Here is a 10,445-nt window from a genome sequence, read left to right as displayed (position 1 = left end):
TTTTTTACTCTGAGGGTGGTGAAACACTGGCACAGGTTGCCCAGAGAGGTGGTGGATGCCCCATCTCTGGCAACATTCCAGGTCAGGTTGGACGGGGCTCTGAGCAACCTGATTTAATTGAAGATGTCCCTTGATGGAAATGCAAGTCACTAAACATAATAAATAGCAAAACAAAACAAAACAAAACAAACTATGCTTTTGAGAAATGAAGTTTTCTTAAAACTTTAGAAAAAAATCAGTTTATAAAAACTCAGAGAGAGGAACTGGCTAGTTAAGGCTATCACTTGCCAGACATAGACATTGTATTCTGTGGTGGGTTGATGTTGGCTGGATGCCAGGTGCCCATCAAGCTGCTCTATCACTCCCCCTCCTCAGCTGGACCTTATCCATAGGCTCCTGTATATATGTCTGTGTGTGCACCTATGATTATATCTATAAATGTACATTGTATATACATATATAAACTTCTTACAGGAAAATATCTTAGTTTGAGTTACTTCCAACTCACATAAATCTCATTAAGCCCTTTTCTCCAAATTAATTTGTAATGACTGAATCCAAGATAAATTGAGGAGCTTAAATTACATAGAAATTTGGATTATTCATAATTAATTTTCACAAATTCTGTTCTGAAATGGGTATTTACAGTTATACAGGGAGAGTATAGTGTACTGAAGCCATCCTTCCCATGGGTGTAGGAACATACAAACCTGGCACATGTAAACTGAATAATGAAAGTGACTTTCATCATTAACTAAGGCCAGGACAGGGGTTATTTTCCTCAAAATGTGATAATATAGGGTGGACTTTTAAGGTACAAATAACTATCTTACTTTAGACATGTCAAATTTAGACATACAAATTCAATTAGATGAACTTCATTCTGAAAGTGCCTATTTCATTCCACGGATTAGAAAGCTAGTTTAGCTATATTAGGTCAGCTGCAAACATCTAACAACTATCGGATGTCTAACATCAAGTAAGATTCATCTCATACCATGTAGTATTTTATAAATTATAGTAATGGGAGTAAGTTTGTATTAGAATAAAATAAATTCAATAGCTTAACCAAGTCACGGGATTAAAAAAAAAATAACATACTGTAAAGATTTTTTGAACATTATTCTGTCTTATATGCAGAGGTGTAATGAGCAATTCACTAACTTTCCAGAAGGTTAATGTAAATCCTGTGAAGATAAAAACAAAATGTGTATAAACTGAAATGCCATTGGCATTACAGCCGCCATTTTAACTCTTGGGCACACTAGAGTTCTAAACTAAATTCATCTTTCCCCAGATATTTGGATATAAATTAGGTAGTTAATATTTAAAATGACCACATGACTTATAAGCATTTGAAAAGAAGCAAAGAAAAGAATATTCATTTTAGGATATTGGACTTCTCTTCAAGGCATTTAAATGGTTCTTCGGGAGCCAGCTCTGATTTCACAATTACATGAAAGTAGAGTTGTAAGGTCAGGAAAACAATAAAGAGGGTGTGAGAATCTGGTTACTGCTTGAAAACAAGGATAGGAGGTATTATTATTTCATTAACTTTCTACCTGACCATTACTTGGCTTTCTTTCCATACCAGTCTGTACTGTTGTTTTCCACAAAATATTGCATATATAAAACTGGATGCTGAGAAAGCAGACCTATTTTCTCCAAAATAACCAAAGATCTTTGAGAGAATGTGTGAAACTGGTTATGAAAACAATTTCAAACAGCATTTGGGAAATCAGTTGAATTTAGTATATTTAAAAGAAGTCAGTTGCCTTGAGGAATATGCATTTACCTAAATTTACAGTATCAGTTTAGAATCATGGAAACATAGAATGTTTTGGGTTGGAAGGGACCTTTAAAGGTCATCTAATCCATCCCTCCTGCAACGAGAAGGGACATCTTCAACTAGATCAGGTTGCTCACAGCCCTGTCCAACCTGACCTTGAATGTTTCCAGGGATAGGGCATCTACAGCCTCTCTGGGCAGCCTGTTCCAGTGCTTCACCACCCTCAGCATAAGTAATTTCTTCCTTATTTCTAGTCTGAATCTACCCTCCTTTAGTTTAAAACCATTACCCCTTGTCCTATCGCAATAGGCCCTGCTAAAATGTCTGTCCCCATCTTTCTTATAAGCCCCCTTTCAGTATTGATAGGCTACAACAAGGTCTCCCCGAAGCCTTCTCTTCTCCAGGCTGAACAACCCCAACTCTCTCAGCCTTTCCTCACAGGTGAGACATTGCAGCCCTCCGATCAATTTTGTGGCCTTCTTCTGGACCCAATCCAACAGGTCCATGTCTTTCCTGTGTTGTGGACTCCAGAGCTGGATGCAGTACTCCAGGTGGGGTCTCACCAGAGCAGAGGAGAGGGGCAGAATCACCTCCCTCGACCTGCTGGACATGCTTCTTTGGATGCAGCCCAGGATACGATTGGCCTTCTGGGCTGTGAGCGCACATTGCCGACTCATGTCCAGCTTTTCATCCACACACAATGTAGATGCAGTTTAGTTTCATATAGAATTATAATGTGAGGCAATTCAGTTTATGGAATTGTTTCATAACTTCTTCTATTATACTGTGATCAAAAACTACTTCTGTAAGCTTCAAAAGCTCATATATTTAACTGCTGTTATTCTAAGTTGCACCTGTGTTAAATATGTACATCTTCTAGACCTCTTTGAATATCTCCACCCATTTCTTGATTGTCTTGTTTGTCATAACTATTAAAATATATTTAGTCATGTTTAATAATAGAACAAATCAAAAGCATATGAATGAGTGTTTATGGAATCAGATAACTTTCAGAGGCATTTAAAACTCTTGTCCACCCTCAAAATCAATATAGTTGAACGTATATATCATTTACAAGTGCTTCTGAGTATCATGACAAGTGCACACCTTCAAGAAGTAGCAAAAAACCCCACTGCTAGCCACCAATGAGAAAGTTATTTATTTGTCAGTGCTTTTGAAAAGTATCAGAAATCATTGCTTATTTCTTCATTTTACCATATAGCTGAAGAAAAATATCTTACCAAATTTGAACATTTTCATGTAACAAGAAATAAGTGTCTGGACTGACAACTTGTATGCCAAGTCTTTGATGTCATTTCAAATGGTCAAGTTATTAATAACCCCTGAGAATAGCAGCTTTTGATAGAAATTAAGGAAGTACCTGAGCTCTAGAGCTGCTGACACCATTCTAAAATAACAGTGTATCTAGCTGTAACAATAATTCAAACTGACCTCTGCTGCTTTGTGGGGAGTTGCTAAGGCGACCTGTTCCTTGCAAAATCTTCTTTCTGACTTTTGGTGAAAGAATAATTATTCTTTAACTGTTTTAGTGATTCAGCCTTTTATAGGATCAGAAAGGTTAAGTCCTTTATGTTCTTCCCCTTGAATTTTGTTCAGCTTCCACCAAGCCTCTTAGAAAGAGAGAGGGAGAGAGATTTTCAGGTCATAGGTCATAAAAACAGTCAATTCTTGGACATTTTCACCTTAAAAAGAATAAAACAATGAAAATTTTCTTTATGCCTTAGATAACTAATTACACCTCAGTTTTGATAGTGTTCCATAGCTGTTTCAAAAATATACATCTAGAGGACTACTAAAGTACCTATTTCTTCAAGTCACAGAAACTATAGTAGAAATCTAGCAAAAATTACTAAATCAATAGTTATATATATTTTATATAGATGTTATTTACTTTTAGTGAACACAAAGAAGTACCTTGCACCTGCAAAACTGATTTTAAAAAATGTCAGCTTTGCTTTTTTGCCTTTGATAGAAGAATAAGGTGACCCTAGTATTTACAGTGTCTTCCATAGTCACTTCTTAAAGGGTGAAGTGGTATACTGTATATTGTCTAAAAGAAATAACGAATTTTGACATGTAGTAGCATAAGTACATCACTTTTACGTGGGTGAATTCTGCTGTACTTAAGCTTGTATTTATGCTTCCAAAGTGATATATGAGCTCTTTAAAGACAAGTTTGGGTGATCAATGCCACCCAACCATTTCTCCTTACAACGTGAATGTATAAAATGTATGTGTATACGTGTAAGCATTTAAATCTACCTGATTGCTTTTGATAGAAAAAGTTCTTGCCAAAATTTTACCCCATGACTCCTAACACTGTTCCTGAGTGCAAGCACATGAACAAACATAGAACTAGAGACAGATGTTAGTATCTGTGGATGGAAGGACAGTTTCAGTACATACACTTGCACATACATTACTGGAGACAGAACAGCAGCATTTTCAGCCATCATTCTGCATTTCAAGAATAAGAATATATGCAGGGACATAAATCTTAAACTAATATAATACAGGTAAAACAGATTATTACCTAGGGCAGTGGATGGATGGAAGCAGCAGAAGCACTATGCCCCCTATTCCAGTGCCCTGGAAACCCTGTCCAACCATTGCCTCTGCATTTAGATAAGAGAATGAGGTATGTGGCTCTTTTTAGAGACAATTGTCCCTACCTTTTCCTTATTTATTTTCATAATGATCCATCCCAGCTCATCCTTTTCTGAATAGCACTACCCTAGCCCCAGCTTCTGATTATTGGGGCAGCAAAATTTAGTTCTGTCTGTAACACTGGGAAACTATTAACAGTCTCTGAATCACCTGTTTAGCTTCTGAATACTCTGTCCTTTTTCCATGATGCCACGGTTGCCCCAAAAAAACCTTTTGGTATCACATATTTTCTACATTTTTTGCTAAGAAAGACAAGGAATAATAACTATTCTTCTACTTACAGGATTTTGTCAGGAGAGTTAATCCCCAAAAGGACTGTTTCCACCATATCCCAGCAATTAGCACTTTGTCACTTATTGCTGGAATGTTATCAATATGTTACCACAACAGTTATTCCAATTTTCAACATATTTCCAATTTTATAACATTCTTCTTTGCTGTCTTTTTTTGCAGAAGCACGAAGTTTTCAGAAGTCTTTGTTTCAGATATATCCTACTTCATTTTCTTTCTGTTATTTCTTAGGACTGAACCTTCTCTATTTAGAATCATAGAATCATAGAATCGTATAGGTTGGAAAAAAACTTCAAGTTCATCAAGTCCAACCTTTAACCTAGCACTGCAAAGTCCACCACTAAACCATGTCCTTAAGCATCACATCTACACATCTTGTAAATACCTTCAGGGATGGTGACTCAACCAGTTCCCTGGGCAGCCTGTTCCAAACCTTGGCAACCCTTTCGGTGAAGAATTCTTTCCTAATATCCAATCTAAACCTCCCCTGGTGCAACTTAAAGCCATTTCCTCTTGTCCTATCACTTGTTACTTGGGAGAAGAGACCGACACCCACCTTGCTACAACCTCCTTTCAGGTAGTAGTAGAGCGCGATAAAGTCTCCCTTGAGCCTCCTTTTCTCCAGGCTAAACAACCCCAGTTCCCTCAGACGGTCCTCATAAGACTTGTGTTCCAGACCCTTCACCAGCTTCATTGCCCTTCTTTAGACACGCTCCAGCACCTCAATGTCTTTCTTGTAGTGAGGGGCCCAAAACTGAATACAGTATTCACGTTGCAGCCTCACAAGTGCCGAGTACTGGGGGATGATCACTTCCCTAGTCCTGCTGGCCACGTTATTTCTAATACAAGCCAGGATGCTATTGGCCTTCCTGGTTACCTGGCACACTGCTGGATCATACTCAGACGTCTGTTGACCAACACCCTCAGGTCCTTTTCGACAGGCAGCTTTCCAGCCATTCTTCCCCAAGCCTGTAGCGTTAGATGGGGTTATTATGACCCAAGTGTAGGACCCGGCACTTAGCCTTGTTGAAACTCATACAATTGGCCTTGGCCAATTGGTCAATCCAACCTGTGCAGATCCCTGCAGAGCCTTCCTACCCTCAAGCAGATCAACAGCCCCCCCGCAACTCGGTGTCATCTGCAGACTTACTGAGGGTGCACTCAATCCCCTCGTCCAGATCATTGATAAAGATATTAAACAGAACTGTCCCCAATACTGAGCCCTGAGGAACACCATTCATGACCGGCCGCCACTGGATTGAACTCGATCCACCACAAGTCTCTGGGCTCAGCCATCCAGCCAGTTTTTAACCCAGTGAAGAATACAGCTGTCCAAGCCATGAGCAGCGAGCTTCTCCAGGAGAATGCTGTAGGAAACAGTGTCAAAGGCTTTACTAAAGTCTAGGTAGACAGCATCCACAGCCTTTCCCTCATCTACTAAGCAGGTCACCTTGTCATAGAGGGGATCAGGTTAGTCAAGCAGGACCTGCCTTTCATAAACCCGTATGTATTGAGATACGTACACATGGACGCACCTATATTGCAAATCCAGTTAAGTTCTGTGGTCTTGATTTGTTAGTGCACAGCTCATGACAATTTTTGCAATTATCAGCAGAACACACACTATGTCTGTTCATATACCTTGCTTAAATGACAAGTCACTGATTTATAATGAGCAAAGAAAAAGTTGACTCTTCTCCATCACATCCCAGGTTTAGCTGAAAAAACCATGAGACTACAGGGGAAAACAAATGAAAACAAATAGAGTATGGTTGATATGAATGGATGCAGCTTGTACAAGCTTTCTTTCTGTTCACTTGCCAGAAACTACCAAAAAAATTCCTCATTTGCCTTTTTTTCCTCCTCTCTTCCATAAAGAGAAAATGAAGCATATATTTTAATAATTGTTCAACTGGCAAATTGATTTGCTGCACTACTTAACTTTGAATGTTTTACTGTATTGATACATTTTCATGTTTTATTTTTTTTAATTATGTCACCTTTAGTTTTAGCACTTCAACAGAAAAAGGGTATGGCACAATATAACTTCTGTAAGCATCCTAAAATCAGCATGTTCCACTTGAGTCTCTTAGCTCTGAATTTAAAACCAATTTCTATTGCATTCACTACAGTTGCTATTTGTCTCTCCTTTTCCACCTTATTTATATTGATGACATTTCCACCATCATGTCTTTTCTGACACCAACCGAGACATGGGGAGAAGAACAGAGAATAATCCATTCTTTAGAGGGCAAAATTCACCTGAAATTGTTTTCTAACACCAAATACAGCAGTGTATTTCAAGCTTAGTAGCTTATTTTCTTATGATGTATATGTAACACAGAACTATTTTTGAAGAATGTCCAGCCTTCCTGGACTCCTTTGCCCTTCAGGACTGCCTCCCGAGGGAGTCTGTCAACCAGTCTCCTAAACAGGCCAAAGTCTGCCCTCCGGAAGTCCAGGGTAGCAGTTCTGCTCACCCCCCTCCTTACTTCACCAGGAATCAAAAGCTCTATCATGTCATGATCGCTAGACCCAAGATGGCCTCCAACCATCAAATCACCCATCAGTCCTTCTCTGTTCACAAACAACAGGTCCAGCGGGGCGCCTTCCCTGGTTGGCTCACTCACTAGCTGTGTCAGGAAGTTATCTATCTTCCACACACGCCAGGAACCTCCTAGACTCTTTCCTCTCGGCTGTATTGTATTCCAGCAGACACCTGGTAGGTTGAAGTCCCCCACGAGGACAAGGGCTAGCGATTGTGAGACTTTTCCCAGCTGCTTACAGAACATTTTATTGGCCTCTTCATCCTGGTTGGGTGGTCTATAGCAGACTCCCACCATGATATCTGCCTTGTTGGCCTTCCCCCTGATTCCTACCCATGAACACTCAACCCTATTGTCACCATCGTCAAGCTCTAGACAGTCAAAACACTCCCTAACACACAGGGCTACCCCATCGCCTCTCCTTCCTTATCTTATCTTATCCCTTCTGAAGAGCTTATAGCCATCCATTGCAGCACTGCAATGTGGTGCGAGTCATCCCACCGTGTTTCCGTGATGGCAACTATATCATAGCGGTCCAGCTGCACAATGGCGTCCAGCTCCTCCTGTTTGTTGCCCACACTGCGTGCATTGGTGTAGATGCCCTTCAGAGAAGCCCTAATTCCTATGTGACTGTTCTCAGGTGCTTCCATGATTTCTAGCACATCAACAACCCTTGCTGCTTTGCTGCCATGTGGATGTCCATTCCCTACCCACACTGAGATGCTAAGGTGCTGTGCACATTAATACAGACATTTCAAATGTGCTCCAGTGTACTCAGCACATTGTGGAGCAGACTGAAGGACCATGCTAGCACACCATCCCTTAAACATTGGCGTGCTGTCCCATGGCTTATCACTAGCGAGCCTGGTTTTACCCCTTTTATAATGATAGTTTTCCAACTGCACAATGGCGTCCAGCTCCTCCTGTTTGTTGCCCATGCTGTGTGCATTTGTGTAGTTGTACTTCTGTTGGGCTGTTGATCCCGCCACCTTTTTGGGGGGAGAAACCCTAATTCTTATGTGACCATTGTCAGGGTCTTCCGTGGTTTCTAACAGATCCATAATCCGTTTAATGTCATAGTATTGAAAAAATCTATGGTATTATTTACAAAGGCCCAAATCAAGTATGCATTTAAACACACAGATAATTTTAGGCACTGGTGTAGTCCCACATAAACCTAAGAGATTGTTCACAGTGATAGATGATTGTTATGATAGGTCTGTGGTTTTTATGGCACCTTTGAGCTAGGTGGCTGAAAAAGATACAGTGCAGAATTAAACCACTCTGAGGAAATTATTGAAATACTTAAGTTATTTAATGTCACAAATCCCAGATCTGTGAAACATTTTGATACAGACCGCATACCCTGGAGGCTGATGCTCAGTCAGTGTCAGACTTTATTCTGTTAAGGTAATTATCCACATGCTATACAACACTGCCCAAGTATGATTATTGTTACCTACGGACAATTTTGCCTAGCAGTGAGTAAATGTTGTTGTAGCAAAAATGCCAAAGGTTCTGAAAGAAATAGCATCTAGCTCAAAGTGGGCAGGAAAAAAAAAAATTTGCAACTGCTTTTTTGTAATATTTCTAGGACAGCATTGTTTGTTAGTACAAGCTTGTCTTTACATTCAAAGGACAGTGACTCTGCTTTCCTTGAGTTACCCAAGGATTTCACAATGTTCTAGATACATGATGTGCTCATGCAATCTGGTCACATGAAAAATATCAGAAGTTAATCAAGCTCATGTAATTTCATATGCAGATGAATTATTAATCCCTGACCTCACTCAAATAGAGGCAAAAGAGTTAACAATAAAAAGTTTTGTGAAAAGATCCAAAGTAAATAAAAAAAATCTCAACTAATACAAAGTGAATTGCACAGAAGTAGATGTGGGACATGAACATTGATCACAACTAATGAGTAGCAAATAAAAGAAGGAGGAACAATCTTTGCCCCACCAAATGTGCATGAGTTAACATCTCTGTAGGGACCATATGATTTCCTCAAGATTTTATATCCATGGGTACAGGAGTTAGCAGGCTTTTAACCAAGCTGTTTAAAAAAAAAAAAAAGCAAGAATGGTGCTGGAGACCAGTATGTGATCAACAGTCAACCTCAGAAACCTGATTAATACAGGCACATGCATTAGGATTCAACCATCCAGCACAGCCATTTTGCTGCTAATTTGCAATCACTCCAGGTTCAATGGGAGCCACACAAGAAGAAGGAAAGAAGCTGAAGACCTTCACAGGGTATGCAGTATTCATGCAGTCTTGGTGATGGATACACCCTGCAAGGAAGAATCTCCCCACCTTCAATACACGCAGCTGAAGTACAAGCCATCTGCACAGTTCTGCAACGAGCCAAACCAAACAACAAAGTAGCTATCTGAACAGATTCAAATAAGGTTACTTAAGTGATAGTTTTCTAAGCCCCAATTTGGGAATGCAATAGTGTATGCACTTTGCTGGGAAAACCAGTGTGGAGTAGATGCCAAGATAAGAAACAGATTGAAAAAGTTATTGTATCATTTAGTAAAATGAAATTAACCATCAGTTCAACCCAAGAGGAACTGGCCTCAATAGCTGAAGAAACTGAAGCCATAGAAAGTAGCTTTTGGTGGGACAGATTGCTGTAAAGATCCACAGCACAGAACAACTTTGTGTTTTACTCAGTATGCAGCTACTGGCAGTTGAGGTATAGTGCCTGCCAGAAGAACCTTGCTCGGTACCAGTTGCTAGCTTTGAACTATAGGTGGTCATGGCTAAATTGTTAGACTCAAATGTTAAAGAAGGGACAAATGTTTCCTCATCACAGAGTGTGCGAGATGATCTCTTTCATAGATAGGAATTTTGAAATTGACTTTACATGGTATGGTAGTGATTTTAGCAATTATAATAGTCTTCTTGTTTTCATGTATTCTACTGAGTATAAAAGTCAAGCACTTAGCAAATCAAGTAATGGTTGATTATCACAATACATCACAATAACAGACTCCAGACTACCCTCAGATTTATGTAGGTCAAGAAAAGGCAAGATCAGGTAAGAATGAGCAAATTCCTCCAAGAAGATGCTTTGCTCTATCCTGATTAGGAGCCCTGAGTCACAGAATGGTTTGTAACATCCC

At 39.6% G+C, this 10,445-nt stretch overlaps 1 pseudogene; it reads right to left on the bottom strand.

The window, feature by feature from the left end:
- Positions 1-5,108: 5,108 nt before the first annotated feature.
- On the bottom strand, positions 5,109-8,375 carry LOC103922144 (annotated as a pseudogene).
- Between the last annotated feature and the right edge of the window lie 2,070 nt (positions 8,376-10,445).

The sequence above is a fragment of the Pygoscelis adeliae genome, unplaced genomic scaffold (assembly GCF_000699105.1).
Source record: "Pygoscelis adeliae isolate BGI_AS28 unplaced genomic scaffold, ASM69910v1 Scaffold37, whole genome shotgun sequence".
In the NCBI taxonomy this organism is placed as follows: domain Eukaryota; kingdom Metazoa; phylum Chordata; class Aves; order Sphenisciformes; family Spheniscidae; genus Pygoscelis; species Pygoscelis adeliae.
Note: the sequence above shows the minus strand (reverse complement) of the source record. Positions and strands in the feature narration are given on the sequence as shown.